This window comes from Grammomys surdaster, unplaced genomic scaffold (genome assembly GCF_004785775.1).
Source record: "Grammomys surdaster isolate TR1022 unplaced genomic scaffold, NIH_TR_1.0 1087, whole genome shotgun sequence".
Taxonomy (NCBI): Eukaryota; Metazoa; Chordata; class Mammalia; order Rodentia; family Muridae; genus Grammomys; species Grammomys surdaster.
This window is the reverse complement of record NW_021605506.1, coordinates 2018766-2032330: the sequence shown is the minus strand read 5'-3', so window position 1 is coordinate 2032330 and position 13565 is coordinate 2018766. Positions and strand designations below refer to the sequence as shown.

Below are 13565 nucleotides of genomic sequence, written 5' to 3'. Positions count from 1 at the left end.
AAATAAAATGGCTTCCAAGGAGCCATTAATTTTCTTTAAAAACTTTACTTTGGTTACAAAAAAATAAAAATAAAACTGGAAGACGTAAAACCCAGGGAAAGAAAAGAGTTGGTGAATTTTCAATTTGTTGTTTTTGAGACAAAGTCTCATTACTCAATCCTAAGTAGCTTAGAATTTGCTATGTAGAGTAGGCTGGCCTCAAACTCCATTGACCTCTGCCTAGAGGTGTGGGCTACCACAACTAGACTAAACTTGAATTTTGAATGAAATAGTTAAGGCAGACATCCCAGCCCTGTGAAGGGATGGGACACTATCAATTCTCTGATTTCACACCTTGGGGAACCCCCCAAACTCTGTATATGCCTCCAGGCAACACAAAACAAAATCATAAATACAAGAGCCCAAATTGAAGGCTTTTTTCTTGTGCCTGGGTACTTGTTTACTTGTGCAAATGGACTACTCACTACTTGTCTGTCTGTGAATATCAATGATGATTAGTCCCAAGCATACCCATTGTTTTGTCTGTGGTGACCCAAGTCCCTGGCCAGCCCCAGCCCTGTCATTTTTCCACTTTCTTGACTTTTTTGAGGGTGTTATACTTTTTCCTGTTGGGACAATGAATGCATAGTGCCAGCTATACATTCATAATGCCACACCTCTTTCCATCTTCTCCATGGGGTAGACAGTTTATGCATAATGGCAGATGAGCCTCAGCCTTCTGGAGCCCAGCTGCTTCTTGTTGGAAGCCCCAGAGTGATTGTACTCTAGTTGAAGGTTCTCTAGTGAAGAGTTCATGGAAAAGCCTGACCAAGATACAGATGGTGAAGATGCCTGCCGACAGGCTCTGCAGCATAACCTCAAGTACTGACTAGTCTGACAGCAGGTAGAGGGAAGGTAATAGAGAGTGAGATAAAGGGACTACCAACTTGTCCAAGGGTATTTTGCAAAAGTCTTTGCTGCTCCTTTCAGGAGGCAGCAGGAGCCTGTTCAAACTCCCCCTCAGTATCTTGTGGACTGATTGCATAAAATTCTAGGTCCCAGAACTCAGGGCCAGGCACATGAGTCTTGTGTTACTGAAAACATGAGCTCCATGGCTACTCTGAGACCCTGTGCCAACAGCAATAGCCCAGCTTGTCCATGACTTCTAAGGTTCACACGCAGTAGTTCTTGGCTCAAGGATAGAACCACATAGTGGTGGATCAGGGTTATGCAGGAAGGGTCCAGCTGCTTCTTCCCCAGGGAGCTGCTGCAGTTGTACAGATTTTGCAGTTTCTCATGGGTGAATTGCTCCGGGAACAGGTGCTGCAGGAGATGGGAGGCAAAGTTGTCAATAAACAGGCTGATTGCATAGATGCTGGGCATCAGTTTTTTGATGGTAAGGCAGTCTGAGCCTGGTACCTCAAACTCAATCTGTGGAATCTGCAGTTTGCCAAAGTTAATAAGGACCAGCCAGATCTTCTTGGAGAGCTACCCAGGCCACTGACCTTCCTGGTACACTGTTGCAAGGTAGAAGTTGCTCTCTACCTTGACAACTGAGATGACCTCTGCAAGGCTAGAGGAATTCTGGCAGTCTTCACAGATGCCTCACCCTCACTGCCTCCCTTTAGGGGCAGGCTTTCCAGCTCATCAATGATGCACTGGGCAGACTGCTGAAGTCAGAACTTCTCCTCCACCAGATAAGGAAAGTAAATGCCCATGTAGTAGAGGATGATCTGCAGTCTCTGGGAATGCAGCTCCTGCTTGCTGCCAGTGACATAACAGCTGTACTTTTGGTGGTTGAACTGCTCCAGGAAGAGCCAGTGCAGCAGGAACACAGTAAAGTCATCAGAAGAAGAGGGTTCACCTAGCAACTTGATGAGGTATTGATGTCCACCACATGGTTCAAGGCAATTGTGCTACTTAAGTCTAGAAACAGCCTCCTCTTGGTGCTTGTCCAGAAAGTGGCCTGCATTCACTTTGTCAGATTCAAAGAAGATGGTACACATCTGTCTGTTTGTCTTCCATTTCCCACCGGGCCCAGAAGCATCTGAAGAAGCCATTCAGCTGTCCTAAGCACTCAGCCTGCCACACAGCTGTGTACTTCACAGAGGGATAATAGACCTTCACATATTTGCAGATGAGCTGGAGGGGCAGTGACTCTAGCTTCCACTTGGTGGAAAAGCCACAGACACTCCAGACACGGGAGAAGTCCATGGTGCTAAAGAGATCTGGGAATAGCTTCACAAGTAGGCAACAGGCTAAGTTGCCCCAGGACAGGCTCCTCTCCATGATATGCTTCAGCTCTGCAGTAGTGAGCTTGTACTCAGGGAGAGGCTAGGCTTTGGCCACAAGCGCTGAAAGGCTCACCTGCTTCTTGATACAGAGATATCCACCTTTCTGTGAAGCTGGGGTGTGTTAGATGTGAGTGTGTTGAGCATACAAAACATCTTCAGGATAAAGAAATAGATATTAGGGTTCCCATTAGTGGAACTCCAGCACCAAATTCCTGCTTCTGAGACTGGTTCAGCATGCTCAGAGGAGATGGGCCTGTTACCGGAGCCCTCCTTCACAAAGAGCTAGTAGAGGCTGATCAGGTTTTCTGAGGAAGGGTTCTTTTCCATAATCTTGTGGGAGATGCCTTACAGAGGCTTCTTGTAGTAAGGAGTGGTGGACTTAGTGCAAAGCTCTTCTTCCACAGGCCACACACAGCTCTCAATTCCAAGCCTGTTCTTCATGAATGTCCAAGGTACAGACCAGGAAGGCATGCATCTCCCTGCCTTTGAGAGTCAGAAGTAGATATTACTTATATGTTGTCACATATTCACAAGCACCCCAGGGCTTGTAAGTCTGAGATGGTAAGAACAATTTTATATACTTCTTGATAAAAATATCTGTTTGATAGTTGATTTGTACTCTGTCTTTAACCACATTTAGTATTTCTTAGAGAGAATTTACTTAAATGCACTAAAACACATAGATATAAATGTCCATTAGGATAGCTAGACTTAGCCAAAATAAGAAATACTAATAAATCTGAATGTGCATCATAAAAATTATGCTTTAATAATTCAGAGTGTATCTATCATAATCTGTTTTTTACAATTTTTGTTTTTGTTTTTATAAAATGCTACAGCACAAGTAATACATAGAAAATAGAACTTGGTAGTGTCACAGTCCTAAAGATTGAGAATTCAAGGATTGGACATCTTGGGATGTCCTTCTAAATGTCTTCTTAAAAGAAGCAAATCAGAATTCAAGACAGGGAGTTTGTTTGTAGAGAACCAAATGAGATGGAGAACACAAATAATACCCATCAATTTCTCCTGAGAGCCATTTGTCATTTGTCTGTTGATGGGGGTGGATTGAATTTTTAAAACAAATTTAGGGAGAACTGATCCAGTAAAAGTGCATCATACTATCTCATCATTAGACAATAACCCTCAAGATTTCCTTCATATCTCACAAATGCTGAGTAAGAAAGATGCTTAGTAAGAAAGATGATGATACAATCACATTGTTTATATTACTAATCAGAGGCAGAGGCAGGAACATAACCCAGACTTTTGTATGTAGTTGAGGTTTCATGTCAATATTTAAGGGTACACATAGTGTGCATGAGTTTGCTTGTGAGGGCCAAAGGACAATTTTGAGTGTTATTCTTTAAGGGCTGTCTACCTTTTAGATAGGCTTTCCCATAGGCCTGAAGTTTCACTAAATAGGATTTACTAGCATACCAGTGAGCTGCCAGGGATCTTCTGCTTCCATTTTCCCTCCCTCCATTGCTGGAGTTACCATTTGAACCCATATGGCCAGATATATTAGAGGGTTCTAGAGATCTAAATCAGATCCTCCCATTTGAATTGCATATACTTTTCTAGTTAAGCTACCCCTCTAGCTCTTAAGTGTTTTAAGAAAATTTTTAAGACAATGTTATTTTCATAATTTCTTAAAATTGTTAAAGAAAAATTGTTCCCTGAACCCTCACCAAAATTTTTAAGTGAAAATTATACCTACAGTTTATTGTACACAAAAACAAGTACCATGTTTGCAATATTTTTTTGTTTGTCATGGATATATATGAAAATTAATCAAGGTATTTTATGGTCCATACACAGTGCTCTTACATGATCAAAGACTTTTAGGAATCAACTTCATTATGCAGTTAACCAGCTCAGGAATATATAGAGTCCAGTATATTTACCCTTCATCCTTGTAAGCCTTTAACTAAAATGACAATGTGATCAAAGAAATCTTAATCTGAATCTTATAGAGGCTTCACAGCAATCGCCACTTCAATTATCCATGAATTTTCAGAAATCAATTCACAACTTTATTTCAGGATATAGTGGAGCTCAATTATTTCATAAAGTGTAGTCATGCAGCAGACTATGTGTTCATTTTAGAATAATTAGGACGTTGATACTGCTTGTGTAGTTAAAAGGAAATGTTGAAATTTCTCCACTGTAAGCACTTTTTGAAGGCTCACTTTGTTTTCAAACGTGAGCAATCTTTCATTCCAAAGGAAGCTAGTAGCTCTATCTTCCCTGAATTTCATCTTCCTCCTCTATACTTCAACTGAAACATTAATCCTTATTCAGACAAGTCTTAATCACAGGCCTGGAGGAAGTGAAAGATCCTCCATGGATTTGTTTAAATGATTCATTTATTTCAAGTTCCTCCATCTAGGTCCTTTGAATAATTAAGGCTGAGCTAAAGGAGATGTAAAATCTGTCATTTATATGTCTTCAGTTAACATGCTCACCAAAATTGGGCATTCTCACATCTCACAATCTATAAAAATGTTGCCTGTGGAATGGGAATGAACTAGCATTTGTAGTTTCTGAGGCACTAGATAGACTTCAAATTTAATTTTTTTTAAAAAATATATTTTACCTTTATTTTTTATTCTTTTATTATATGTATGTGTTTGAAACCCCCACCAGAGTAAATGTTGTCATCAGAACAAAGAACTCAACAGGAAAATCACAGTTGATTTCACAGAATTTATAGGTTCTTCACAGGTTATTAGAAAAGTTAACAGGTGAAATATTCTGCTTCTGAGAAATAATAATCCAGGTGACATATGGTTTTCCTGAAAAAGAATATAAAACAAACAAACAAACAAACAAATTAAAATAAAATAGAAGGCTAGCTAATGGAAACCTAGCCAATCTGCAATCACTGCTGTATTTTGTTCCTAAGATTCAACAAAGAAATTTCTGCTATAAATTAGCTTGTTATGTGAGAAGTATCTACAAAAGGACATTTTAATATATGACACCATATTGAACATAAGGAAAATTATAAGCAAATACATATGTGATTGGTTTTTAACAATCACTTATTGATAGAACAAGTCCAAATCTATGTTGGGCTTAGACAATGAACTCTGAGGATAACAGGGAGATTTTGCTCTTTACAGGTCAGTAAGAGTTAGCCACACAAAATCTGCATGTCCTTCACAATAGATAATACTGTCACATCTGCATCTAGTGAGGAGCATGGTAGAAGCAGAAATATATTTGTTCACTCCTGTAATCAAAGATCCTGTTGCTCAACAAAAATAGGTCACCAGTAAATACTTGTTATAGGAAGAAGAGTAACTGGGCTGTTTAGGGAAGACACAATACATAGATTTGGGAAAGGAAAAATCAGAGTATGTGTAGTTTTCAAGGTGAAGATCAAATGAAATTCAGAGACAGACAAATTAGGTTGATTAGGTGTAAAGGACTGGTGTGAAGTATCAGTAGCAAAGAATCTAGGAATTTTTACTGGAAGAGAACATGCCTCCCTTTATTCATGTAGCTTTTCCTACCATACCTGAGCTCCAGAACAAACCATGCTACCATCCCCAACCCAGAGAATATTGGCACAATTGCTGGGTAATACTTGTCTTCTGCCTGTGGAAGCATGTTCTTATCAATACTCTTAGCACTGCACCTCTCTGACTGCCCTCAACTTTAGTACCTCAGTTATATTTATTCCAAGCTCAACTCTTCCAACCACTAGTCTGTAGAAGTGGCCTGTACATATATAGCTTGTTGATGCCAGCCATTTTTTGTCCTGGGAATACTTTTATTCCTGCACACAGTGTTAAAGCTTTTCTTTAACAACATCAACATTTTGGCAGCCAAAGTACATGGCTTGAACCTGAAAATGGACCCACAGACAGAGTTATTAAATTAACAGGCTGATAAGCCAAGGACATATAAGATATTGCACAGTGCCTTACCAACCTAAGACAGAATTGCCTTGCTTTAAATAATGCATATTCCATGATGGGTAAGGAAGGTATTCTTGTCAGAATGATCTAAGACAGGATCAGTCTTCTTAATGAAATAAAAAAGTGTGAGAAACAGAGAGCCTTTGTGGATGCTTGGCAAGAATCTGACATGTGCCAAGGACAAGGAAATGGGCTGCTTAAAAGGAATATGACATTGGCAAAGAACAAGGAAGTAGTCTTCAGGCAGGAATCAGGCATTAGGCTAGAACAAAGAAGTAATTTCAGGTAGAAATCTAAATTTTAGAAGAGATCAAAAGAGTAATTTCAGACAGGAATCTGAATTTTTGGTTAGAACACGAAAGTAGCCATCAGACATGAAAATTACCTTGAGCTAGGACAGGGAAGTAAGCTCAGATACTTTGGTCAACCCAATAAGCCCTTAGAAACAGTGATAACTAGAGTGCTTACATAATTGAGTTTAATGCCTTGCTTATTCTTTGAATATTTGTGTTTATTGTCTTGCTTGTTCCTTGACTATTTGCACCTATTGTATTTTGAGACCCACAACCCAGAACTGACCTTAATATGTGCATGGATTTAAAATGGTATAAAAGCAAAAAGGAGGAGGGGGATGGGATATGGGTTTCTAGGTAGGGGAAATGGGAAATTTCTCTATTGTAAGTAAATAAAATATCCAATTAAAAATTTAAAAAAATGTGGCCTGTAGTCACGATTTCTGAGATGTTGTGTGGCTGCTTAGCTTTTCTCTCTCCAAAGCATGGCAAATTCTCCCTTTCTTTCTCCCATATGTCTGTCTCTTCTTGCGGAGACTGGAACACATTGCCTATTCTTTCTGTCCAGCAATTCACCCATGGCTTCGTTACTGATAAATAAAAAAAATTAGCTGTTGAATAGGACCTTAGCATCAGAACCAACCCAACACTCCATGTCTGTGGGGTAAATATACAGCAAGTGTATAAACTATACCAAAGAAGAAAATTTAGAGAAACACTGTTTTGATATTATGGTGTAATAAGAGGCATATATTTGTTTTTGTCCATTGTTCCTAGCAAAGAACTTTAAATGTCTTCAGAATTCTGTGAATGATAGGGCAAGAAGAGCATCTCTCTCTCTCTCTCTCTCTCTCTCTCTCTCTCTCTCTCTCTCTCTCTCTCTCTCTCTGTGTGTGTGTGTGTGTGTGTGTGTGTGTGTGTTTTAACAATCTTTTCTCAACCACATGAATTTCAGCCAATAAGGACACAAAGAAATAGATGGTGGATTCTGGATAGCTTTAGGATAGACTGGTCATCAGAGGAAAAATTGTGGTTAAATCACAACTATATTCTACACTACCCATCACTCTGTGATGACAGATCATATGATTAATTATCCAAGGACAACATACTTCTGTGATGAAATATCTGTTAAATACCTAAATAACAGAGTGTAGAACATTACTCTTGGTGAAAATACTATATTGTTGCAAGTGCAGAATATCCAGCAGTGTGGATGTATGTTGTGTGTTCTAATAGCTTTTATCTTTTACAATAAATACAATAGAAAACTGCCTTTTTAGAAGTTTCATGTTACATTCCAGAGAAAATTTTAGTATGCAAGATGTATGTTATGGAAGTCCATCATTTATAAGCAGTAAGTCAGATTAATGGAAGAACTAAAAGTTGTAAGAAAAACCTAGAGTAAAGGGAATCTTAAGAGTCTGAGCTTTAAACTTTGGGATTTAACAAGTGATAGGTAGTGTCAGAATTGACTAAACATATATCCACTTAATACTGGAGATTTGTGGACTTTATTGTTGTTCAGTATAAAACATACATATTTGATTTCAGGTGTATCTAGTGAATAGAAAGAAAATCTATTTTATAATAGATATTATGTACCTATAAGGAAAATGTTTTTTCAATACTATTTAAAATTTACCCATGTATTAACTAAATGGTGATTTTTCTGCCACTGTAGCTGCAGCACAAGGTATAACCTTGACTATCTCTGGAAGAGCTTTATTGTGCTCTCAGAAAATGTTTCCCAGAAGATTTCACCTCAGTGATGCTGGTCCCTTCCTAATTAATACTAACTTCTTAGCTCCAGCTAATAAGCATCAATTTTCTCAGTAGCTTCATTTTCCTCTTGATTCAAAAGCCACATGTCGAAGGCAGTCAAGTTAGGCTGCTTTTAGGAGTTGGAACATGGTCCCCTTGTACTATTACATCATCACTAGCTTTCTGTTTTCCAACTGTTTCATTTCCTAAGCTTGACTGACTGACCTTGAATTTAGAGATCTGTATGCAAGTCTCCTGGGATTAAAGGTGTGTACCACAACACCTGGATTTAAGATTTTCTTCAGCTAGAACTTGTTCTGTCCCAGGCTGGGCTTTTACTCAGAGATTTGCTTGGCTTTATCTCCTGGGATTAAAGGTATGTACCACCATGCCTAGAGCTAAATTTAGTGGGATAGGCTTTTGCCTCAAAGTCCTACTCCCTTAATCTGCTATCTCCTAGAGCAAAGGATTCAGTTTCATTTATGTAGCTGGAGTCATGGGTCCCTCCATGTGTACTATGGTTGGTGATTTAGTCCCTGGGAGCTCTGGAGAGCATGATTGGTTGATATTGTTGTTATTTCTATGGGGTTGGAAACCCCTTCAGCTCTTTCAGTCCTCTCTCTAGCACCTCCATTGGGGAACCCATGATCAGTCAAATGGTTGGCTGTGAGCATTCACCTCTGTATTGGCCAGAAACAGGGAGAGTGTTTCATGATGCAGCTGTATCAAACTGCTGTCAGTATGCAATTCTTGGCATCCACAATAGTGTCTGCATTTGGTGACTGTATATGGGATGGGACCCTAGGTAGGGCAGTCTCTGAATGGCGTTTCTGCTCTATATTAATCTCCAAATTTCCTCCCCTGGGTATTTTGTTCCCTCGCCTAAGAAGGATAGAAGGATCCATACTTTGGTCTTCCTTCTTCTTGAGCTTCATGTGGTCTGTGAATTTTATCTTGGGCATTCCACGAATTTGGACTAATAGCCACTGCATACATACCGTGTGTGTGTGTGTGTGTGTGTGTGTGTGTGTGTTTTGTGATTTGGTCACCACAGGATGATATGTTCTGGTTCCATCCCTTTGCCTAAGAATTTATGAAATCATTGTTTTTAATAGCTGAGTAGTCCTCAATTGTGTAATTGTATTCTATTTTCTGAATCCATTCCTTTGTTGAAAGAATCTGGGTTCTTACTAGCATCTGGTTATTACAAATATTGCTGGTGTGAACATAGTGGAACATTTTTTCTTGTTATATGATGGAGAATCTTCTGGGTATATTCCCAGTAGTGGCATAGCTGGGTCCTCAGGTATTACTATGTCCAATTTTCTGAGGAATTACCAGACTGATTTCCAGAGTGGTTGTACCAGCTTACAAACCAACCAAAAATGGGGGAGTGTTCCTCTTTCTTCACATCCTAACCAGCATCTGCTGTCACCTGAGTTTTTGATCTTAGCCATACTGACTGGTGTGAGGTAGAATCTCAAAGGTGTTCTGATTTGCATTTCCCTGATGACTAACAATGTTGAACAGTTCTTTGAAGCTTCTCAGCCATTCAGTATTCGTAAGTTGGAAATTTTTATTTAGCTCTGTACTTCACTTTTAATATGGTTATTTGATTCTTTGGAGTCTAACATCTTGAGTTCTCCATATAAATTGGATATTAGCCCTCTATAAAATTTTAGGACTGGTAAAAAATTTTCCCAATTGGTTGGTTGCATTTTCATCTTTTGACAGTGTCCTTTGTCCTGCAGAACATTTAAATTTTTAAGAGGTCCTATTTGTTTATTGTTGATCTTAGAATATAGGCCATTAATATTCTGTTCCTGAAAATTTCTCTTGTGTTCATGTGCTCAAGGCTCTTCTCCACTTTCGAGACTACTAAAGCATACCTGGCTTTATGTGGCAATCCTTGGTCCACTTGGACTGGAACTTTGTACAAGGAGATAAGAATGGATTGATTTTCATTCTTCTATATGCTGACCACTAGTTGGACCAGCACCATTTGTTGAAATTCTGTCATTTTCCTGAACTGGATGGTTTTACCTCCTTTTTAAAAGATCAAGTGACAATACATGTGTGGATTCATTTCTGGGTCTTCAATTCTATTCCATTGATCTACCTGCCTGACTCTGTACCAGTACCATACAGTATTTATAACAATTATACTGTAATGCAGATTGAGGTCAGATATGGTGATTCCCCTAGATGTTCCTTTATTGTTGAGAATAGTTTTCGCTATCCTGGATTTTTTCCTATTCCAAATGAATTTGAAAATGTTCTTTCTAATGCTATGAAGAATTGAATTGGAATTTTCATAGGGATTGCATTGAATCTGTAGATTGCTTTCATCAAGATGCCCATTTTTTCCCTATGCCAATCCATAAGCATCTTTTGAGGTCTTTTTAGATTTCTTTCTTCAGGGATTTGTAATATTTATCATACAGATCATTCACTTGTTTAGTTAGAGTCACATCAAAGGTATTTTATATTATTTGTAACTATTGTGAAGGGTGTCATTTTCCTAATTTCTTTCTCAACCTGTTCATTCTTTAAGTATAGGGTGCTAATGATTTGTTAGAGTCGATTTTATATCCAACCACTTTGATGAAGTTCTTTGTCAACTGTAGGAATTCTCTGGTGTAATTTTAGAGGTCACTTAATTATAGTATCATATCATCTACAAATAGTGATATTTTGACTTCTTTCAAAATTGTATCCCTTTTACATCCTTTTGTTGTCTAATTGCTCTCACCATGACATTAAATACTATATTGAATAGGTAGGGAAAGAAAGAGCAACCATGTCTAGTTGCTGATTTTAGTAGGATTGCTTCAAATTTATCTCTATTTATTTTGATGTTGGCTACTGGTTTGCTGTATATTACATTTGTTATGTGTATGTATGGGCCTTGAATTTCTGATTTTTTCCAGACTTTCACCTTGAAGGAGTGTTGAATTTAGTCAAACAGTTTCTCAGCATCTAATGAGATGATTATGTATTTTATTTTTTTTACTTTGTTTATATAGTGGATTGCTTTGATGGATTTTCTTATACTGAATCATACCTGGACCCTTGGGATGAAGCTTACGTGATCATGATGGATTATTGTTTTGTTGGGCTCTTTGAGTCAGCTTGAGAGATTTTTATTGAGTATTTTTGAATTAAGATTAATAACGGAAATTTGTCTGAAATTCTCTTTCTTATTGGTCTTTCACTGGTTAAGTATAGGTGTAATAGTTGCTTCATAGAATGAATTGGGTAGTGTTCCTTCAGTCTCTATTTTGTGAAATAGTTTGAAGAGTACTTGTAGTAGGTTTTCTTAGAAGGTCTGATAGAATTCTACAGTAAAATCATCTGGTCTTGAGCTTTTTTTATCTTTTTTGGCTTAGAAGACTTTTAATGGCTGCTGTTATTTCATTAGGGCTTATAGAACAGATTAGATTGTTTATATATTCCTAATTTCTCTTTGGTCCCTGGTATCTGTCTAGAAAATTTTCCATTTCATCCACATTTTCAAGTTTTGTTGAGCATAGGCTTTATTTAGTTGGATCTGATGATTTTTTGAATTTCTACAGTATTTGTTGTCATTTCTCCCTTTTCATATCTGATTTAGATAATTTGAATACTGTCTCTTTTCTCACTGGTTAGTCGGGATACGTGTTTATAGATCCTGTTGATTTTCTCAAGGAACAATATTCTGGTTTTGTTGATTCTTTGTATAGTTCTTTTTGTTTTGACTTGGTTGAATTCAGCCCTGAGTTTGATTATTTCCTGCCTTTTACTCTTCTTTTGTGTATTTACTTATTTTGATTCTAGATATTTCAAGTGTGCTGTCAAACTGCTAGTGTATGGTCTCTCCAGTTTCATGTGTAGATAATTAGAGCTATGCATTTTCCTCTTATTACTGCTTTGTGTCCCATAAGATTTGGTATGGTGTCCCTTCATTTTCATTAAACTCTAAAAATATTAAATTTCTTTCTCAATTTCTTCCTTTACTAAGGTATCATTGAGTAGAGATTTGTTTAGCTTTCATGTGTATGTGGACAAACTGTTGTTTTTGTTGTTATTGAAGAACAGCCTTAGTCTGTGATGATCTAAAAAGATGCATGAGCTTACTTCAGTATTTTTGTATCCGTTGAGGCCTCTTTTGTGATCAATTATATGGTCAGTTTTCAAGAAGATACCATGAGGTAATTCTCAAAGAAATTTAAGACATTGTACAAGATCCAGTAGAATTCTCAAATTTTATACCTTTTATCACCTAGTTCTGAAACTTTCTGGGTAGCTATGGAGAAGAAAGTTTATCTGCAAATGTCAGTAAAATCTGTAAACATACATAAGCTCATGTTGTAGTTCATTTTTTTTACATCCTTCTATGCAAGCACAATCTCTAAACCACAATTCAAGATTTCGGTTTCTATTTACCACACTCACTGGAAACTTGCTGCAGTTTCTTACTGAGAATGGGAATTTACCCAATCCTACATTGCTGACATTCCATTATTATATTGAAATCTAAGTCTAGTAGTATTCCTTCAGTAGTTACTTCTGTGATTCTTGGCTTTATTTTATGACCAAATGTCTCTATTCCTGACTTCCATGAAATGTTATATCACTCAATAGAAGCTCTTTATATAGTGATCTAAGGCACAAATTAACTAACCTTCCACAATTGAATTATGATATTTATAAAACTATCAAATATTAACAGGAAGATTAATCCCTTCATAAGATCAAACAGTCCTGAAACAGGATTCCATATCCAGAAATATTCTCTTCTATACTAATTTTTTACCATGTTATTCTAAGTTATAATTTAAAATTAAAACATTTTAGGCATTTTAATGTATAAGAACAATAAATCCCAAGACTACATTTATCCACCTTATAATTTTCACTCTATACCTTCTACTAAACTAAAGAATACTAAATCCCCACATATCTATCTTACCAATCCTTTTCAAACTGTTGTTAAAAAATTATCAGTTAAGTAAACTCTTTTAGAATGGCAATCTATCACATGTTAATCACTTTCCTAACCCTATCTTCCTTAAATGTTTTTATATTTCCCTCATTATACCTCTTACCTTACAATCTTCTATATGTTATCTCTGCATATCTCATTTGCCTTTGCATCTTGCTTTGTGAGAACATCCATCCAGTTGATTTTGCTGTTATTACAGGTTCTCTGAGAACATGAATTCTGTTACAGAGTATTTCTTATTTCATGACTTCACTGATACCCCAATTTGCAGTAATAAATATTTTAAATCTTGGCCTAGGATTTATGCCCCATCTTAGTTTAA

The 13565-nt window shown here is 37.3% G+C and overlaps 1 pseudogene; it reads right to left on the bottom strand.

The window, feature by feature from the left end:
• Positions 1-559: 559 nt before the first annotated feature.
• LOC114634749 lies at positions 560-2714 on the bottom strand (annotated as a pseudogene).
• Between the last annotated feature and the right edge of the window lie 10851 nt (positions 2715-13565).